Source organism: Vanacampus margaritifer, chromosome 11, assembly GCF_051991255.1.
Source record: "Vanacampus margaritifer isolate UIUO_Vmar chromosome 11, RoL_Vmar_1.0, whole genome shotgun sequence".
Lineage (NCBI taxonomy): Eukaryota > Metazoa > Chordata > Actinopteri > Syngnathiformes > Syngnathidae > Vanacampus > Vanacampus margaritifer.
The window spans coordinates 18,146,232-18,158,062 of NC_135442.1; the positions used below are offsets into that span (position 1 = coordinate 18,146,232).

At 40.5% G+C, this 11,831-nt stretch overlaps 1 long non-coding RNA gene across 1 annotated transcript; it reads right to left on the reverse strand.

The window, feature by feature from the left end:
- Positions 1 to 412: 412 nt before the first annotated feature.
- Positions 413 to 6,895, reverse strand: LOC144060071 (uncharacterized). Its single transcript, XR_013295842.1, has 3 exons — positions 6,826 to 6,895; positions 1,386 to 1,439; positions 413 to 538 (listed from the first exon to the last, which is right to left on the reverse strand). It is a non-coding gene; the product is annotated as an uncharacterized LOC144060071 (long non-coding RNA).
- Positions 6,896 to 11,831: the final 4,936 nt, after the last annotated feature.

Here is an 11,831-nt window from a genome sequence, read left to right on the forward strand (position 1 = left end):
TGCTTCACTTTTTCTTTTTTGTGATCAAGTAGACTACTAACTACTCATTCCTCATATTTTCTCTTCTTTTAATCTCGAAGAAACTCAGGGTGCTAAATAGTGGACCACCAGGCTTCCCCTTCTGTCTCCCTCTGTTGGTCATTATTATTTTTCGTGTCTCAGACTGCGAAGACAAATTCTTTGTGTGTTTTTACATACTTGGCCAAGAAATTCTGATGCTGAACTGCTAATTGCTGGTAACTTAAATATACTCCCCCAATATGCACAACAAGCACAATAATAAACGTTGTTACATAAAGCTCTCTGGCAGTGTCTCTTCTATTGCGTCTCACAAGATCCTCATTAATATTGTGGCCAGTCAGTGCAGACTAATAAATTAATATAATTTGTGTGGCACTTACCATAAGGACGGGAGTCTGTGAGGGTCATCCGTGAAGAACAGGTGGAGGAGGGGCACGTCACTCCCACCCCGTGCTGACACTGCGGCGGGCGTGATCCTTAAGATTGGCTGGGTGTCACACATTATGGGATGGCGGTGCTGTGAAATGGGCCAGATTGCTCATTAGAATATCTCACATTTGCGCGTGGGCGAGCGTTTAGCGAGCCCGCCCCCTCTCCGCGGGCTCCAGGAACACTCGTTCTCCGTCCAACGCCATGCGAGGTCCTGACCCGCTGAGTCTGTCCGCTACCGAGCCAGTCCAAGTTACACAAGTACACAAAATGATGGCAACTTAATCTCTGTACTGTATTCACTTTTTCGACATAAATTAGCAGAAACATCGCAGAAAAATTATAATTCAAAAGACAACTTTGTGTTATGACTTGTATATATATATATATATATATTTATATATATATATATATAAATATATATATATATATATATATATATATATATATATATATATATATATATATATATATATATATATATGTACACACACACACACAAACAAGATTTGATACGGATTTGACACCGATTCAAGGATGGTTCGATTTCAAAGTGGAACAATTCAATTCAGTTTGACTCACTGTTAGATTCAATTCAATATGTTGAGGCTCATTTCTAGAGGGTATGATGCAATGGCATTTTACGTACATGGGATTGAACTTGTTGTCAGCAGTGCAAATGTGCCATTTCCTTCTCTAGTCAAAGATGATTCGATACGTATATTGATATATTTCCAAGAAGAATGATTCGATTCGGTTTGATTTGATGCAATCGCGTCTTTCAAATGAAAAAAAGATTTTCCGGTTCAAAACAATTTTTGTTACACCCTTGTTATAAAAATTTAGTATGGCCCCCAGTGAGCTTACTTAAAAAATGCGGCCTGACAGGCAAAATGCTGGGCACCCCTCATGTTAGGAAAAAAAAATGGCGGTACCTGAGCTCTTTGGTCTTGACTTATACACCTTCAGCGGATGTGTCACTGCAGAATCTGTGAGGTGCACACACACACAAACGAAAGGAAGTCACAACACAGCTTGTGGGGGTCATTTGATACACTACACGCTTTTTCAGTGCGCCCACTTCAACATCCCGATAGAGTTGGCAAACCGACTCTCCCCCGCAAAACAAAATAAATGTGTCAAAACAAAGCTCAGGAAGGGCACTCAATGTATCCCCTTTGCTAAATATTTTATGCCACGGCCATTTTAATGAAGGCACCCCTCTCCTAAGTATGCAAGGCCTACAACGGTGCTTCGGCAGTATTTTCTGTATCACAGCGTTTCCCCAACTTTTTGTGCCGACAATGTTAGCGCACCCCTTCTGTAAAAAACAAAACATAAAAAACATCAAGCCCTCTGTCCTGCACCAAAACAAAACAAATAATGCCACAAAGCCTGTCACTGTGCAGCCATACTGTATATCGCAGCCTTTACCAAAACATTTTCACCTTCAGCATCCTGACAGAGTTGGTGTGCGCCCTGTTGCTCTTCCAGAAGAAAACATAAACAATGTTTAGGACAAATGGTGTGAGGGTGATCCTTCATATGACAGCCAGCGTTGGTGCACCCCTCTTCCCCGCGCGCAAAAAAAAAGAACAGCCGATTAAAGTGTTAACCAGAACACTGCATCTACGTTTCACAACGTGTGTGAATGGCTACACAAAATTTCAAACTCACACCATTCAACTAATTAATGTAACAATTGTATCTTATACTGTAAGCTGTTTATATAGAACAGTTTTTATTGATTAGGGGGAAAAAAGCAAATTTATATTAGCAGAGTTGTGCTGCACTTTAAATTTCACAGCAGTTTATATTCCCTTGTATATGGCATCGTTAGGACTTATTATGAGTTGAGCAATTACGCAGTCATCGATATACTGTAGTGAAACACATCACAGTATTTAAATATATAGGAGAAAACGGACTTCCCCTTGTTCTTTAGCAAGATTTAACTATGTGTATAAAAATAAACCGACATTTTAATATTTGCTGATACTGTTTCTGGAGCCATGACAATATGTCACATTAGTTTGTCCCATCCTTTGCTCTGTATTGATATTATTACAATAAATAATTTCCCAAAGTGTCTGACTACTGGGTCGGTCCGGCAGCATTCCGAAGTCCATGAGACATTCGCAGAATTCCTTTCATCATCACACTGTCGGCTTGGCAGGTGAATCTCATTCCTCACGCATTATCACATCTGGGTGAGGACATGCAAGGAAAAAAAAAAATCCCCAGAGCTCTGCGTGGAAGATCCGAACTTGAAAAATGGTGTCCAAAGTCCAGCCAGGGAGAGATTTGCAGTATTGGGTCTCATTTAAGGGTGTGCATATCTTACAGGTCCTCATGAGGTGGACTCTGGTTCTTAGCTGAACTCAGACGTGTATTTGTTCAGATCCAGTATTTATTATTTTAAGGACTGTTTGTTATTTAACCTGCTTTACATATTTGAGGATTTATATATTGTCAATTAACCAATCAAAATGATGCCTTATCTCAAAGAAAATGGAGAAAGTGCGGTGTAAAGCGCAAAGTATTTTGAAGATTTTGATGCACATTGCAGTATAAAACATGTTTTGATCGGTGCGCCTAAGACATGCTGAAGAATGTCACTTTATTAAAAACACCAAATTGTTATAGAGTGGAGGGACAGAATTTTCATTAGACAGTGTTGAAAGGTTAATTTAAGATGTATTTTCTCCACTTTCAGACATTTTAGGATGTCTTAATTCGTAGCACTTTATTTTTCAACTTTACATGTTTTGACTGACACTTCAAGCGGCGACTATAAATAGATGTTATAAAGGCGTTATGTAAAACATGTTCTCGTTGCTTGTTTGGCTACATACTTTTGAAGTACACGCACGGGACCATAAAGAATCTCATCATGTTAAAAAGGCTAAATGACCTGAAAGTAGAACAGGATATAAATATATAATAATAAATATTTAGGGTAATGTATTATTATTTTTTTTAAGATGCACCTCTTTTATTGATTTGTTTGCTACTACTTTTACAATATTTTTTGTAATTAGAGTGGAAAAACAACAATATACTGTGTGTTGTTGGATTTTTTTTTACAGACTTATCTTTTTTTAGTGACAACACTAACATGCATGTTCATATTCTAATTTTCCTGGAGCGGACCTGTTTAACTGTAAACGGATGACGCCTGGTGTATATGTTACAGCATCATCTGCGTAGTAGTTCATTCAAAGTGAAAGTGAACAATCATAGTGGCCTGCGGTGATGTCGTCAAAAGGGGAAATACACCTGTTGTGGGACTTTACCGTCGCTCCACAGCAAAAAGTCGTTTTCCCTTTCAAGCGCCTCGTCATTTTCACTATGATTGGCCAGCATTAGCATGCATCTCGCTGCGCGGCTGCCAGAAGCCGGAGAGCAGCGGAGAAAGCCAGGCAACGCTGTCGCCACAGGATGTGAAATTCCCTGAATACATTTTGAGGTAGCCCACTCTTGTCTGGTTATGAGTGCAGGGGAGCTTTAGGGTATTTTCTCAACAACATTCCCACCCGAGCAACATATTCTTAATGTACTATTCTCAATCTTACACTGAGAGTTTCAATTCAGCTCATCCTTGTTATGATTTTTAACTGAAAACCACATGCACACTTTGTTTCCGCTCAGTAAAGAAGATTGAATCTGATTTGCTGAAGAAATCCCATCAAGTGGGAAAAAGTGTCATTCAGCCCTACATGCATGTTTCACATTGAGGAATCAAATGAAATCAATAGTTAAATGCAGAGAAAGGAAGATGTCATAAGGCACACATTAAAAAGATAAAGTACATGTAGGATTAGATGAGACCAAATAAGACTCAGTCAAAAACTCAAGATCCCATAGGAAAACGTCAGATGATGATATGAGACGATTAAAACAAGTATGATATGATAAGACAGAGAGAGAGAAAAAGGCAGAAAATGCTGCAAAATGAATGAAGCCAAAAATTTAAATGGCAATTGCATACATTGGATGGCAGGATGAAAAAAAGCATTCGGATAATACTTTTAGGTTAAAGACTGACATCACCGGCTGACACATTTATTAAAAAATGGAATGGATGTGATTTTTTTTTCCTCCAAAATAAATCAAATCTGAGTTAGGACGGTTTGACACCTAAATGAAGAGATTGAATCATATGAGACTTTGCTAAATAAAACAACATAAAAGCATCACATATGCCGACGTATTTAAATATATAAAAAGGAAAAAATTGGCGATACGAAACTTTTAGCAAGAAAACAGTGTAAAGGAAAGGATGAGATACAGAGTGGATTGGAACAAATACAAACATAGATTTGATTATTTTATAATGAGTAGAAAACAAAATAAAAGGATGAACCTAATTATTTGATACTTAATAAAAAATAAAATAAAAAATAATACAAGTAAGGCTTGAATGATTGAAAAATACAACAACAAAAAAATAAATGCCATGAGGATTATTAGAAATACAAACAGGAAGAAAAAAAACAAAGTTGGTTTTATATATTTACAGTATATTAGATAATGTAATATATTGTTAATTTTTAGAATTGTTAGAATTACACAGTAAAACGCTAGGAGAAACTGAGGATGCGGGGATGTTTCAGTGTCAGAATAAACTTTTTTTAAAAAAGTGTTTTTATTTTGTTTTGTTGATACACAGCAGTGTAATGCATATGGATTCCGGGTTGACACAAAATCATCAGCAGCGAGTGGCGGGCAGTCTCGGGTCATCAGTGTGCACTGAACTCGACCCTGGACAAACATGTGAACATCGAACCTGACATGGCAGTCGCCTTTCAAGCTACCGACAACAACAAATTAAAAGCTAAGCGAACATGTTTTTTGCCCCAAACCTTGAAGGTACGAAAACTAAATTGGTGAAATGTCTTCCACTGACGACTGAATTGCCAACTTGCTCCCAATCCCAGGAAGGTGTTTTCACCGTCTCCTTCACTGGGAATTCCCCTCTTGGAGCCACAGCTGTACATTGGTCTGTGTGTACATATGTGTGTGTGTGTGTTTCCTCCCTCATTCCCAGGCTTCTGAGTTAAAGCCTCTTAAATGCCCCCCTTTTCCTTTTGTCCTCACGTTTCAGCTGAAGTTTCCCTGCATTCATACCACCATTCCGACTGTGTGTGTGCGTGTGTTTGTGGGTGTGTGAATGCTCCGGAATGCACTTTTGATTTGACAGACGCCTCAACTGCATGCAATAAGCATTTTAAAAACAAACAATGATAAAAGAAGGCTAAGAAATTAAAGGTGAATTTTCACTTTTTTTGCACATGCATGCTTTTGGCCCTTGTGCAAATTCAACACTTACACATTTGCGCACACACACTCACACACACTTTAAATATGTGCTCTGGCTCAACGAGAGCTCTGCACCCACTCATCCACACAGCCACCCACACACTCACGTGCACTGCCAAACAGCGCTCGCTCTTGAGCCACCCACCGCATCCCCTTCCCACATCACCCACCACACACACACACCCACACAAACACGCACACATGCACACTTTTCACACCAGGCTTACACCTCATCTGGTTTCCTCGATTTTGTATTTTTTTGCCAGCGATAAAATAAACACAAATACATGATAATCACATTCCGTACATATCTCTCCCGCCAGTGGGAAGTTGCGACTGGTTTTATGCAAAAGTTGTTTGCCGTGTGTGTGTGTGTGTGTGCACGCGCGTGTGTGCGCGCAAGTGGATGGGTGGGTATGTTGTGCAACCCTGGACCCAGAAGAAGAGAGAAGAGGCAGAATGAGTGCGAAGGAACAAAGAGATCTGGGGCGAAGTCTCACACATTCCTCAGGCTTGCCAATATTCTACCAAGCACCATCGCTGCTGCTGCAATTCACACACACACACACACACACGCACACACACACAGGGTGAAAGAAGCCTACACCTCTTTTTCTGCCAAAATGTTCCCATGGTGAGAAATGTTTTCACCGTAAAAGACGATATCGTGGATTGTGCCACACAAATATAACAAGAACAAACACATTAACAGTCACACATTTTTGTTTTACGGACCAGCTCAAATCCCTACCAAGTCAAAACGTCCCCACAACAAAATGTGGGATGTTAAGGGTCGTGCCCAAAACGATAGATAGAAAAGAACAACATGTGGGATAAAAGCACATTTGTGTCATTCATCTTGAATGAACAGTAAAAGTTCAGCATGCAACTTAAACACAAACGCTTACAAATGCTTGACAAGCAAGAAGAGGCCGTCCTACCTTGTGATGTTATTTTTTTGTAGCAGAAGAAGGAATGCAATTAGACAGAAAGAAAAGCAGTGAAAAGAAATGCATGTAGTGTTGTTGTTATTGTGTAAAGAGTGAGCGCTACCTGAGCACATGGCACGCCGCGTCGCACTTCCTCCACGCGCTTTTGTCTCTCTGCTGCTCGGCTCGCATGCTTCTCCATCTGCCTGTCTCTCAGAGTCTCTCCTCATGCCGTCCTCCCTCCCTCTCCCTCCCTTTCCCTCCCTCTTGCGCTCTCTCTCTTTCTTTCTCTCTCTCTCTCTCTCTCTCTCTCCTAACTCGGCTCACTTGAGGAAATCTTAGCTTAATGCTAACTGCATGTGGCTAATGGTGTGGCAAGTGTGTGTTAAAAATTGCACTATATTTTAAAAACGCTCAACGTACAGCCCGTCGGCCATATATAGCTAAGTAGCATAGCAGGCTCAATTTTGGTGGTGATCAGGTGAATTCCCTTGGAGTAGGACTTGGACACCAAAATGGCCGACTACCTGTGAGTCTCAGAGTATAAATTCATTTTCCGTGCGTACTGCCGTGATGAACATGCATGTTATGTTTTATGTAAGTTGGACACACTTGTGGCTTGTGGTAGACTTAGAGCAGATGTTGTTTGAGGGCCGCATACACAAAAATGGAATGATGGAAAGGCTACTTTGAATTTATTTCACTTAAAAACTATTTAACTTGCTAAAATCAATCCAGTACGCAATTATATATTGTTCATATTTTCTGTTGAATTTGATACACTTAAAAATGAATGTTTTTTTTTTTGGGGGGGGTGGGGGGGGTAATTTTTTGGTGGCCCACAGCCCTGTATTGCACTAAACTAGGTCCACCTCTGCACTGAACAGCAGCCAAATCCCATCTCCACATTCAGAACCAAAGCAAGAGCAATCTGTTGTAAGCTTCTACTGTAAAATTGGATTAAATTTATCCACCAGTGTTTTGAAGAGTAATTGTGTTAGTCGTAAATAATTTATTTCTATATTTGCATATTTAGAATAGCTCTACACAAATTAATTATTAGTGGCACCTTTTTTTTTTCACACCTTCCCTTGTCACTCTGCCTACCTCCACCTTATTTTATTTTTACTTTTTTATCTAATCTTTCGGGCCGTGTCAGATGTTATTTTTATATATAGTATATGCCTCGGGCTGCAAATGGCCCCGGGCCGTAGGTTGGACACCACTGATTTCTGCCCGGATACACATCCACCCATTCATTTTCTATAGCGCTTGATCTCATGAGAGTTTCACTGGAGCCTATGCCAGCTGACTTTGGATGAGAGGCGGGGTATGTCAATCACAGGGCCACATATAGACAAACAACCATTCACACTGACGCTCACAACTATGGAGAATTTGTCTTGAATGAGCCTAGTATGCAATACTTTAGAATGTGGGAGAAAACCAGAGTAACAGCAGAAAACCCAAACATATACTAAGAAAGAGTGAGCCGGATTTGCTCACCACTAGCGCAGGATATAATTGTTGGGTAATAAGAATTGAAATAACAATAATAACTAGATAAAGTGCAATTTCTGCAGAAATTGCGTGGGAATGCTGAAAAGCTGAATGCTAAGATTTGAATGGATGTACTTATGAAGTGAATTGAAAGACAATCTGGTACAAGTGGGGTTTGAACCCAGGTACTCCGTGGTTGAAGGCAAATGCTCTAACCATGGAACTAACTTGACTAGTTCGAAATCATGGTGTATTTATTTTTGAAAAGTGTCATCTGATGTTGAAAGCTAACATGCATTTCATCATTTCAGCGAAATTATAACACATTTCCTGATATGATAGCCAGCTGGTTAACATGTAATCAATCACTTAACAATGTCCATGGATACATTTGCAAAATACAGTCAGAGGTGGGTTTTGAACCTGCGACGTACCGGTTACTGGTCAATGCACGTTACCAACTGCGCCACTGAGCAGTATTAAACAGATGGTAATCATAAACAGTTGTATGTTTGAAAATGAATGGGGAAAAGTTGATATTTAACGTTAAATCATGCAAATACTGTAAGTAATGTGGAATCAGATGATATATACCCCGGGAGGCGTGAATTTTTTAAGCAAGTTGAAATTTGAACATTGTAAATCAGAAATATTATCTGTGAGTTATTGCATGGCAAAAAAGTGAGCCGAATAATAAGTGTCTGAAATAATAAAGGTTAGAAACAGCATATGTGGCTCTTCAGCATTCCCACAATAATCAGAGGTGGGCAATATACCAAATTTTGGTGGTCCGTCATTCATAATTCGTCAGCGCCCTAGGCACCCTTGCATCATAGTCACTCTATCATTTTTCCAAGCTGAACCAAACTGTAATCGTCAGTCTGTCATTTTATTGTAACCATTCGTAACCACTTTGTCACCACTATTTTAGGACCGGCAGATGGTGGGCATTCCGTCAGTTCATTCGTCAACAAAACGGGCATCCGTCAGTGACTAACTGAGAGGTTCGTTGGCATTTTACCGGGGTTAGTGACGATTACACTGATGGACGAAAACCCACTTCCGTCAGTGTTATATTAATGAGGCCTGACGACCGAGTGTTCCTTGAACATGCTTTTTATTAGCAAACGTGCCTCAGGGCAGTCAAGGCATAATAACGACACCAACACACTTTACGACCTCTATACGTCTTAGCTACGGAAGCCTGTAAGGTTCACAAACCTATTACATTAATCCCCCCTTTTTTGTGGATGACATTTTTCACCACACAACAAAAAATCTTTATTTTTGATCAAATGCAATTACTGCAAACTACTAACACATATAATTCAAGAACATGAAAATCAACAACACATTTTTCTCATGCATCTACTTATCCCTATATCGAGCAGGTAATTTCACTAGTCTACCATATCTGGTGCGATAACGCGTATCTGATTATCCAGTAAGAATACCATGCTGCTCTGTATCAGTTGTGTGCTCTGGTGAACTTATGTGAGTAGTGTAACCAATTTGTGCCTCTGAATCTGTGTTTGATCTCAAAGTCACTGGTAAAATGAAAGTTTTTCTCTTCAGTTTTCCTTAGATCTGTCCTGTTCCTCTTGTTCAACCTCCTATCTGGTGTACGTACAACGAAAGATCTCGGTTGCTTATGTTTGTGTAACACCACTGCCAGCTGCCAGGTCTCTCCTGTCTGCATCCTGATGTTTGCACCTGCCCGCAATTCAGAGAGTCTCTTGGTTTGCCTGTCAAAATACACTTTTTGAATTTTCTTGCCTCCTTCGCAACTGACTCTGTATCTGGGCAGCTCCATCAGGTGTAAGTAGGGAATTCGAGGTTGGCAGTCTTCCTTTCAGCCGTCGTCCCATCAGCAGCTGTGATGGCGATAATCCTATAGCCCAGTGGCGAGCGGTCATAATAAACTATTAATGCAGTGCATGCCCAATCCCCTAAATAAAATAATGTGTCCTCTATTATACAATACCTTAGTTCTACTGTTTTGGTCTTAAATTCCTGTGTAATTTGTTCTGTTCTTGCGGAGAGCTGAAAAGTCGACAGCTTGTTTCGCGCATGCGCAATGAGAAATCAAGTTGTGTTATTTCCAAGAGGTTGTTTCTGTACGTGCGTCTTTTGAATGGCAAAAAAGCTGGCAGTAAAGCAGCATTGACAACACGTATCCGCATAATTGGCTTACCGGTACTTGGCTTGTTGTTGTGGTAAACAGTCAGTGGTTCAATTCATCGCCGAGTCACAATAAGTGCCGTTTTCCCGGAGAACTTTTGAGGAAAAGATGAATATAATTTCAAGTAGTCGTCCTACTCCTGAATTAGTCATCACGAAAACGGGGAAGAATTTTGTTCGTCACTTTCAAGCCAGTACGTACAAGAAACATAAATGGCACGTTGGCTGTCCACAGGTTAGCAAACTGTTGAATGTTGATTGAAATCGCTTGGGGCTCCCTCCACTGCGATGTCATAAAAAAAAAAAAAATCCAGCACGAGGTGTAGGGGGCGCCATTGCTCGCCGTCTTTTTCAGCAAGTTTTTAATAGTCTGTACTGTTCTTTTTCCACTTGACCATTTGACTGGGCATGACCAGGACTGGATGTGATGTGCTTAAATTCCCACTTTTCTGCAAAGTCCTTGAACTCAACACTTGCATACTGCAATCCATTATCCGAGACAACAACATCAGGAACACCATGCCTGGCAAACATTGATTTGAGTGCGACGATGACGCTACCACTGGTGGTGTTGCTCAGCTTTGCAATTTTGGGAAATTTGGAAAACGAATCCACATACAAGTGTAACAGATCAGTCCCTACCTACTCCCAGGGTCTTCCTGGTACTGGATGTGACAGCAGTGGCTCTCTTGGGTTGCTAGCACACCGTGACACTACCTCCTCAATGTGTTTACACATGAGCGGCCAATACAAAACATCCCTTGCTCTTTCTTTGCACTTGACAATTCCCCACTGTGACCCATGGATCGTTTGTAGCATCTCTTGTCTCAGCTGTCATGGCACAACAAGCTTTGCTGCTTTGAGCATCAACCCAGATGAATGAGTGATTTCATCACGGAATGTCCAATACTAACCTTGCCAGCAAGATGAATTCATGCGATATTTGTGAGTTCACAAATTCTGGAGAATACATCTTGTACTGCTCCTGCTGATATGTTTGCAGCCGATATTTTTTCGATTGGACCAATTAGGCGTTGTTTAGGCAGGACAAAACCAATAAGCGCCGATGGCGGGGGGAAACAAACAAACCTAACAGACGAATGGATGCTGCAATTAATTATGTTACTCACCGTTTCCTTGTTGAATTTGAACAGCGAGAGGAGTTTCGTGCATTTTTATCTGGTAAAGATGTTCATGCCCCCCCCCCCCCCAACCCTAAGACGAGACGGAAGACAAGATTTTCATCTGTTTATTGGTCAAAACAATATGTGCAAAGATCGTCCAATCATCTCAAAGTATTGTACAGCAAGCCCCGCCTTTCCCGAATGGGTCTGCCTAGTGAAGTACCAGATTGATAATGTAAAGAACTCCCTCGAGTGGATCACATTTATCAATCTGGCTGGCGAGGTTTGTCCAATACGGCTGAATTTCTTGTGGTACTGCACTTCG